Source organism: Benincasa hispida, chromosome 1 (assembly GCF_027475165.1).
Source record: "Benincasa hispida cultivar pf3 chromosome 1, pf3_genome.v1.1, whole genome shotgun sequence".
Lineage (NCBI taxonomy): Eukaryota > Viridiplantae > Streptophyta > Magnoliopsida > Cucurbitales > Cucurbitaceae > Benincasa > Benincasa hispida.
The window spans coordinates 33,041,794-33,052,704 of NC_143478.1; positions in this window are offsets into that span (position 1 = coordinate 33,041,794).

Genomic DNA, 10,911 nt, shown 5'->3' on the forward strand with positions numbered 1-10,911 from the left:
GTTCGAATTGTCATATTTGTGTATATGTTTGTCTTTTGTTATGTCGTTGTCTTGTCGCATGACTAATGACAAAAATCAACTTAAGTTTAAGACTGATTTATAATAAAAGTAAATATGCCATCATAATGATTTTAACTCCTAGCAAGATTTAAATATAACTCAACTCTATAAATTCTGATGTTATAACTTAAAATTCAAGCATAGTTTAAAGGACATTACTACCTCCCATGGTTGAACTTATAAAAACTTAAAATTAATAATTAAAAAAACTATTAATACAAAGAGAAACCAACCAATTGAAAAATTTTGATTCTACATTTCTTTGGAATTGAAGACTTTAGAGAAAGGACAGTGGAAAAGACACAAATATTAAATCTTAATCTCTCTTTAAAATTGAAAACCTTCTTCCACATTTGAGCCAAATTGAGACTTTCTTGTTATTGTATGTTTCTATATAAAGAAAATAATAATAAAAAGTGAAATAAAATAAATCATAATGATGATGGTTTGATATAAATTCTAACACAAGGATAATATAAATTGAACCTATATGTTTATGAATTATTATTTCTCTGCGAACTTAAAATTTACTATCTTATAGTTCTAAAAAAAAAATAGTATCACAGTATTTTTATATCGATATTTATCTTACATAGGAAACATGAGACATTTGGCCTTTCAATTTAAGGTCCCAATAAATTGAGAGAAACACGCAGAAAATTTAATAAGGAATCATGATCACCAAGTGACTAAGGTACAAGTTCGTGGAACTTCTATTTGTCAGTTCAAATGCGACTAGCTTTTACAAACAAACGCTCAACTTTACTTATTATGTTATTGTTTTACGTCGATAAAGAATCACACTTTATTTTTTAAAAATTAAAAATGATAAACTTGATCATTTGGAATATAGTCGAAAAAGGAAAATTTCTAAGTTTTCAAAACTAGAATTGAAATTCAATATCCAAAGACATTATTATTAAGAAAAAGATGAATAACAATACTGTCTGGTTCCATTTTTTGTTTTTGTGTTTGTGTTTTTTTTTTTGTTTTTTCCTGTTTTTTTGTGTTTTCTTTATAAATTGAACAAGATTGTTAGCACTAAACTAAAACAAACAAAAGAAAGAGTTAACTTGATGTTAATTACAAAAAAAAGTTAAAAATAAATAAATGGCATATACACAAAAACAGTTAACAAATTAAGATGGAAAACTGTATTTTAAGCACTCTCCAATGAGGTTGACTGGACACTGCAATGAACACTGTTATCAAAATTAAACCCTGTTTTCTTCAGTTTCCAATGTCAAAAGGGCAAAAAATAATAAATAAATAAATGTATTAGATTATTATTGTTGCTTTTTTTGAAATTTGGGTATTAAATATGAATGATCATTCTCATAGGACCCACAATCCCAATAAGCAAAGTCTAGAATAGTTCAAAATTTTAAATGATGAAATGACTCAAACTGCCATGGAATCTGATCAAGTTTTCATTTTTTACCCTTTTTTTTTAATTGTTCCTGGTTTTCAGCCCAAAAATTTGAATGAGTTGTATTGACTATCTGAATAATCCGAATGAAATTTCCAATCTTTAAAATTTGAATTGGATTGAGTTAGGTTGTCAAATTATTTATTTATTTTCTTTTTTTTATTATATTTTTTAATTAACTTAAAATACTTAAATTTATGTATAACTTATACTAATAATTAAAACTCAAATGTAAAATATCAAAATTCAAGATATCTATTACAAACTTAATATAAACATCATAAAAATATATATGAGTTATCATATTTATAAGTTATAATATATACATTTTTTAATAATATTAGAAACTTGAATTGGGTTGGGCCAATTCAAATTTTTAAAAGTGTAACCCGAATCCAATCCAACTCGAAAAAAAACATAAAAAATTCAACCAAATCCAATTCAAAATTAAAACTAACCCAATCAAACCCTACAATTTGAATTGGATAGTTTGAGTTGTTCAAATTGTCGGATTATTTAAATACCTCTTGCTGAAAAAGGTCACCTCATTCAAAAGTGGCCAATCTCCTCAACTCCAAAATAAATTAAATTAAAATTAAAATTAAAAGTGGAAAAGCTACTTCTTGTTTTATTACTGATTAAGATTCTTTCTTTCCTTTTTGTTTTTTTCTACACAACTTTTTTCTTCCACATTTTGTGCCATAGTTGGACCTCTCTCTCTTTCTCTCTTTACAATTTCAAAGAATTGATCATCCTCTTTATCATTGGAGATTCTTTTTTTTTTTTCAATATAAAAGTCAACTTTTGATGCTCTGTCACATTTTGATTACCATGGAAGAAGACAAACAAAATGAAAGAATATATATAAAAGAATAATTAAAACCCATTTTCATCCATTATTTATTAGTTAAAGAACCATAGAAATCCAATTAGAGGGAGGGTATAATCTCTTAGTTGGATACCAATGATTTTTGGATTAAAGAAATGTAATTTTAGTTATTAAAGTTTATTCCTATGCTAAATTTGTATTTCTCATAACTTTTAAAAGTTATGTTTGTGTATTCTATTAATTTTTCTTAAACTTTCAAGAGTTTTTAGTGCTAGACTTGTTGAAAATTAATTGCTAGACATCATAAGTAACCTACAAAACGAAGCATATATAATTATATGAACTAAAATCAAATTTTCAATTCTATCAAATTACACAAAATGACACGTCTAAACCTTCCAATCCTATCATACATAACTAAATTTTCTAACCCCACAAGAGAAATACCTCCTTAATTAAGCGTATAATTCTTTTTTTTTTCAAACAATACGATTTTATTGAACATGAAAAGACATGAAAGAGGTGGGCAAAGAGCTTGGATTTGGAAGACCAAGTTTTAGCAGAAATGATAATTATATATCCTTATAAAACGCGAGTTCAATCAATTTAGTTGTCGCTAAAAGATCTCTTAACCCCTTTTTTTTAACAAGATACCGAAGGACAAAAAAACACCAAGAAATCTCAACCATTGACACGTGTGTAGTGCACTCATCATGCTCAACATCATGACCCACAATTCAATCTTTAACAAAAACAATTTGTTTTTGACACTATTGACCTTACTTTCATCATATTTTAGATAATTTAACCACTTTTATGGTAAAAACTAAATATATATAATCCATAATATTCAGTCATACAATACTTCATTGGATAGCACATGACATCCAAATATATAATTTGAAAGACAAAAATAGAAGCCATATCTTCTATAGGAAGAAAAAATTACATCATAATTAAAGCCACTAATACCCAAAAGAGAGATTGATAATAATAACAAAAAAGAAAAAAAGTGATGAAAAAATGGAATTATTTTAGTTGACAAAAGAAGATGGATTTTTAAAGGAGGGAAAGGGGGCAAAAATAATAATAATAATAAAAAAAGACATTCTTTTTGGTGAGAAGGGGGTTTGGAGGGGGGGGTGGGGCTAAATAGGTATAAACTCAGCACTGCATTTTTCCAACCACCAAAAACCTGACTGGTCATTGCTCACTAAATGAACAAAAAGTAAAACCCCTCTATTCAATTCTCTTTTGTCTTTTACTTTTTAAAATTGTACCCAAAAAGAACACAAGAACCCAACAAGGCCATTGTATAATTATTATAAATGTGTTAGATTTCATATGGACACAAATTTTGAACCCTCTTTTCAATCAAACACACACAACCACTACTCATTATAATGCAATGTTGTGTCCCTTTTTTTCCCTCAAAAATCTTTACATTTTTACACTTTGGCTAATTTGTCTTCTTATGTAATAAGTTAATAAGCAATTGGAAGGTGGGTGAATTTTTTTTTTTCCTTTTGAGATGCCCAAAGTAGGGCCTTTTGAATTTGTGAGAGAAAAAGAAACATGATGAGCCATTGCAGACAAGTAGTACTTTTTACAAGAGAGAGGACCTAGAAAATGGTAGAAAAATACTGCAATTTGTCTATTCTCTCTAAGCTTACAATTAAGAGTTTGGTCCTACATCTTTGTCTCAGCTACTATATGCTTTGATTTAATTAACCAATTCATTGAGAGAGAGACCAATATTCTTACCCTTTTGTTTATCTTTAATATAGATGTTCTATACCTTTTAAAAAATGTATGTTTGAGAGTAACTTCGAAATTGTTAAAATCATTTTTATCATATTCGAAATCATTCTAAAACACACCTTTAATGATACATGTTTTGGCGTGATTCTAAAATGGTCAAAACCACTTTTTTGCCGTTTTCAAAATCACTTAGGAGATGCTCTTAATCATTAAAAATTAATTTTAATTGTATAATTAAACATTGAATTGATTTTGAGTGATAAAAGAGATGGTTTAGAGTGATCTTAAATATGGTAAAAGTGATTTTAATTGTTTCAAAATTACTCTTAAATATGTCAATCTAAGGTGTGTTTGGTTTAACCTTTTAAGTGTTTAATTTTGAAAATAAGTCATTTTGGAGAAAATTGAAATATTTGACAACCACGCAAAATAGCTTTTGAAACATTTTTAAAGTGTATTTTAAACAACTTTTATCAAAATAGTTTAAATAAAAATGATTTTTTTAAAAAAACATTTTTTTCTCTAGTCAATCCAAACCAACCTTTAATCACTCAACATCAATTTAATGATTAATTTTATATTGATAAATGCAACTTTCATATTATTGAAATTAATTTTTATGATTAAAAGATATTTAGAGAATAATTTTAAACATGATAAAAAATGATTTTAACAATTTCGTCAAAAATGTTTTCAAAGTAGAAGCCAAACAAAGGGGCTTGCATGGGAACTTAATCTTAAACAACCATATGGGAAAATTAGTAAAGCTTGGTTTGTAATAATGAGGAAAAAGGGAAGATTTATCAGTGAAATGATGTAGAGAAGTTAAATTGAATAATAGTAGATAATGAAGAAGGAGGAGGAGGGACTGGCATCTTCCAACGGTTACAGGACAAGAATGGGGACAAGTCATCCCAAATGGGACACCCAAATCTAATATGCAATCAACCTTGTGGGACCCAACTCCATGTCTGACACCTGTCCGACGGCCATACGCACAATTCCCGAGGTTGTCTAAGATCTCTCCAAACCCTAAAATCACGACACTAAACTCCATCTCAATAACCTATCAAACAAAAAACAATTATTCAACCAGGTCGTCACAATATGATTATTAATCTCAAATTATCATATATTTTTTAAATTTTTCATAACATCATACATTTCACAGTGTAAAATCGTCAATCACATATTATTCTAAACCTTCTAAAGCTAACTTTACGAAAACGAGAGAGAGAAACAATAAAATTTATGTAGTGAGAGAGAGAGAGGAAGAAGAAAGAGGAAGAAGGGTTTTTAATTAATGGTGGGAGAGTAATGTATAGCTCATACATTTCGTGGGTGCCTATTCAATGAGGGATTCAGGTTGAGAAATGAATGAAGTTTTTTTTTTTTTTTTTTTTAAAAAAAATATATTTAGAGAGAGGACCCATTGGCCCATGCAATTAAATAATATTGTTATTACTACTTCTTTTATTTATTTATTAGAGAAAAGAAATTCTTGTTTTTAAATTTTGTCCCACATTCCACATCCATAATGGTGTAGGGTGCTATAAATGATAAAGGGACCTTATTGCTTCAATCTTAATGTAGCTTGTTATGTTCATATATGTACAAAGTTGCTAGCTTTGTTACTTTTCTCTTTATATTTATTATGCCTTTTTAAAGACTATCATACATACGCTGTGAAGATGCTATGTATATATATGAACGAACAAACATCCCTTTTAATATACATATATAGTTGTACAATTTTGTTTTCTCAAAAAGCCATATTTCTTGTACTGAAATTAAAATACAAAACACAAATACCCGTTAAACTTCTTACTACTACAAATTTTATTATTTTTGTTTATACCTATTATTTAAACTTCTAATTTATATTTTTTTTAATTTCCACTTTCTACCCTTTATATATATCTTCATAAATCTTAGTTTTACTATGTTAAATTAGAATATTTTTGTACTTGACTTGAATTATTGTACCCCATCACCTTTTTTTTTTTTTTTTTTTTTTTTTTATTAAAATGGTTAAATAAGGGAAATGGATTTAGGGTTTTCTTAGTCCAAATTTGTTGAGTGTGTATTTTATATAATGGGAGATGAGGGTTCAATTATTCTTATTTTTGTAGACAAAATCTAATAATAGAGAAATGAAGCTTGTTATAAACCCTAAACCCTAAATTGATTATTGATCCAACTAATTTCCCCACCTTCTTTTCCAATAAATAAGGAGTGTTAACCATACTTAAACCGGCTCAACTCACGATAATTAATGAATGGTCATATTTAATTAAGAACCCCTAATTAAATTTCTACTAAAACCAATATTAGACGTATAAGATGACTTTAAATGTATACCACAAAGATATCCAACATGTGGGACTATTTAATATTAAAAATAAAAGAAAAGTAATAACATGTCAAAGTGAACTCAGATCTACCTTAAGATCGAAAGTTGAATTTTCCAAAATTGTAATTTTGTTTTTAAAAAAATGTAGCAACATTATATGAACATGAGAGCTAATTCAACACTACAATACACTACTTCCACCTGTGAGATCTTCTTTTGTCTTATTGTCTAACCTTTTACAATGATTTAAAAAAAATTATTTTTGTTTTTAGAATCTGGTTGAAAATATAAATGATTATTAAAATTGACAATATATAATATTAGGTCACATTTACCTCAATGAAAACGTAATAAATTAATGATAATGAAAAAAGTGAGCCTCATTTGATTATTTTTAGTAATGTTTACTTGTATTTTGCACCTTACTGACATCTGATGCCCACTTTCAGATCTGTAATAAAAAAACACAAACTAATTAACGAGTGGAGGGTGGTCAATCCAATTTACATTTGAAAATTATATTGTATTGTTGCCATTACCGTTACGGTTACTGTTACAACTACCATTATTGTTATTGTTCCAAATGAAAAATCATGAATTTTGTCATGTTTACTATTACGGTTACTGTTATCCTTACCTTTTAACCATCAGAGATAAATGTAATAATAACACTAACAGTAAATTTGACAAAATTCATAAATTTTAAGTAAGTTTGATAAAAAAAAAATCCAATTACACTTGTGAATGTGATCTATTACGATTAATCTATTAATAAAATTTAATTATAATTACACCAATTTTTATTACAAACGAGTAAACATAGTTTTAATGTGAAGTAGTATGTGATTTAACCCATATATTATGATAAAGTGCATGTATTTTGAGATTTTTTTTTTTTATTATTATTGTAAGTGACTAAATGTGAATAGAGAGAGAAGAGGAGAAGGTTGTTGAGGATGGTAAATGAGAAAATTGATGGATGCTACTAAGAAATGGACTCATTTGTATTGAGAAGTAAATATGAGAGAAAATCCAAAGATTCTATCTATGTAGTAGCTTAGAGAGAGAGAGAGAGAGAGAGAGAGACAAAAATCATTATTTTTTTAAAAATTAAAAATCCCTCTTTTCTTCTCTTCTTCTTCTTTCTCTTTCTCATTCAAAAACTACATATATTTTTTTAAAGAGAGAAAAAAAAACCCCATATTGTTGAAAGTTAGCAATTACTTCTCCTCCCCATTTGTCACTGACTATTGCCAGCCTCCACCTCTGCCACCTCTGTCTCCCCACCCCCACATATTATTATTACATTAATATGATTAATTAGTTTTATAACATATGATCATCTATCAAGCATAAATATTTTACGTGAGATAAAAAAAAAATCCGTATCATATACGATCGGATATTAATACTTTCAGATACGTATCTAACACATGATTTGATGTATCTATTTTTACACTTACCTTTCCTTTTAAGAAAAAAAGATAAACAACTCATCTAATTTTTCCCATTCTAAAACTAGACAACCTATATAAAAAGCTCACTACTCGAGTCTAAAACTAAAAGAGAAAAAAAAAAAAAAAAAAAAAAAAAGACAAAACCCTAAAATCATCTAATCTTCATCTTCACATTTGAGTCCCCACAAAATCCACTAATATATAACCCACTTGAATACCTTCAACAATTCAACGAAAAAGTTCTTCATTTATTTTCATACTCCCTCTAATCTTCTTCTTCTTCGATCAATACGAGTAATTTTTCTATCACATTTTATTGACCATTGCACTTCAATATCTTAGATGTTGCTTTTTGTATTGTATCTTGTACTATTGTCATTAACTTGTAGGTTAAATTTATCTATATCCTAGATTTTCTTTAAGAAAAGGAAAATATATCCTAGTTTTTTAGAAATCGGTGTATCACTATATCCTATCGTATCCGTATATCGTATCTATATTCATATTTGTGGTTCATGATTAATGATAAAAATGTCATTAAAGTTTTCTTTAAAAAAAAAAAGAAACGGGGGTGTGAAATAAATGAGAATGGCAGAGGGGGGAAAAAAGAAAAAAGAGGAGGAAATGTGATGAGGATGGGTGTGGGCAAAAATCTGCAAGTTGTGTTAGTTTTGTTAGAAATATTGAATACCATATTACTTACGTCCCTTTCATCATTATTATTATGTGTTATGAATTTCTGAACCTCTTTCAATGTACACTACACACGCCATCTCCGTGCCCCTTCGTCTCTCTCTCTCTCTATCTCTCTCTTATATCTTTATTTTTTTTTTATTATATGCTTTTTATACACATATTAATTATTATAACACTAATTACTAATATCCCTTTCTCATTTTTTAAATTTTTTCCCCCTAAATCCATTCTATTATATTACAATTTATATGCATGCACGTGTTACACTTTCCTTCTTTCTCTTTTAATTCTCTTATGCCAGGATATTACAAAAACTGTAGTATTTCTATTTTTTTGTTATATATGTAACCAAAAAATACGTACTCCTTTTTTTTAAAAAAATAATTAATGAAATGAAATTTCAAATTTAATTTTAATAGTGATAAAAATAGTAAAGTTTAATTAATTACACCAATTCTTTTTTAACTCTTTTAAATTAATTAATAGACATTAACATTAAATACAAAAATTGAGTGTTTAGTAAGAAATCAAAATCAAAAGTGTAAATCTTGAAATTTAAGAACTAAATTGAAACCAAACTCAAATATCAAAGGTAAAATTAGAATATTTGAAATTTAAGAGACTAAATTGAAACAAAATAAAAATTTATGAACTAAATGTGTAATATTTTAAAATATGAGGGACAAATAGAAAGATATTTGTCCTAATTACTATTATATAAATATTACAAAGGTTAGTGGTTCAGTCTCATCAACCATGTTTATCTAAAAAAAAAATATTACTCATTTAATTTTATGAGTTGATTAAAAATTGCATGATGATTTTTTTAGAATGTTAAAATATAAAATATGGATAAAATATGAGAGGTTAGAAGTGAGACAATATTGCAAATATAACAATCACGTCCAAAATATTTATAATTTACTTTCAAAGTCATCAATGATAGATCATATCACTAACAAGAATTTATTAATTATAGATCATATTACTAGTAAGAACCTATTGTTGATAGATTATGTTATATTTGTTATTCTTTAAAAAAGTTGTTATATAGTTAATTATTATCCCTAAAAGTGTTACCCAATATAATTACTTGTGAAGAGGTGGATTTAAGCTTATGACTTTTTGATTGATGTTATATGTACTCTTTAAATTTTAATTACTATTTTTTTTTTTTTTTTTTTTTGAAAGATGTACTCTTGACTAATTGAACTATATATGCTCTTAATTACTTGAACTGATATATTTGAGTTATATAAAATCTTGTTTTAATTTTGGATTATATTTGAGGTTTTGGCCAACCATAATCAAATGAGTCTTTTTGAAGTGCTTTTAATGAATTGAGCATTATCTTGTTTAGAAAATAAAACAACAACCAAAACATTATAATACAGGAAAAGATAATCAAAATTGAATTTAGAGCATGATATTGAAGCGAAATTTTTTATAATTTGTAACGTTTGCATGTGAGAGGCTAATTCATAAGCCACCACGTAACCCTTACAATTGACAAAGAGAAAATAAGGGTTGTATTTTCATGATGGAGATCACAAATGGAATTAATCGACAAAAGATTGAATCTCTCTGATCATTTGCATAGCCAGATTTTTCATACAAAAGTTTCCAAAGTATATATTTGTGAGTCTGTTTTAGCTTAAAAAGGTTGAATTCCCTCCTCAAGTGCTTTGGAGAAACCATTGTATTAATTAAAATTTTAAATTAATAATAATAATCGTTCACATTCTACAAATTCAATGAAACGATCGTGAAAATCACTACTAATTCACGAAAACTTCTTACATGATCATCAACTTAATAATTTCGTCCAAACATTCGATTTTATTCAGAACATTCATAGAGTAACTTAAAAAAGGTTCATTGAATCATGTGTTCATTAATTTCATCAATTAAAAAAAATTAGAAATTAAAGAAAAGGTAGTTTGTTTTACATATCTTATCTAATGGATATATGCAGTTTTCGATATAACAAAAGACCTAATAAATAATTGACCGTTATTATTAACTCAAATGCATACAAAAAGTTTATCTTTATATGATTTGAATTGGGGTTAATTAATTAGTTATATGATTGTTGTGATGATTGAGAAGTAAATGAGAACCACTAAGTAGTAGTTTTTTTGGGGGGAAAATGGGATCAGGAATGGAATTCAATTTGACTGCAAAAGAATTGAAGCTTGATAAATATAGAAGGGAGATCAGAAAATGGCAGAAAGAAAACAACAAGTAGGGGGGAAAAAAGGTAATTTTGAAGAGTGGAAAAGCCATAGGTTAATGTGAAAAAGCAAAAATTAATGTATTTAAATGC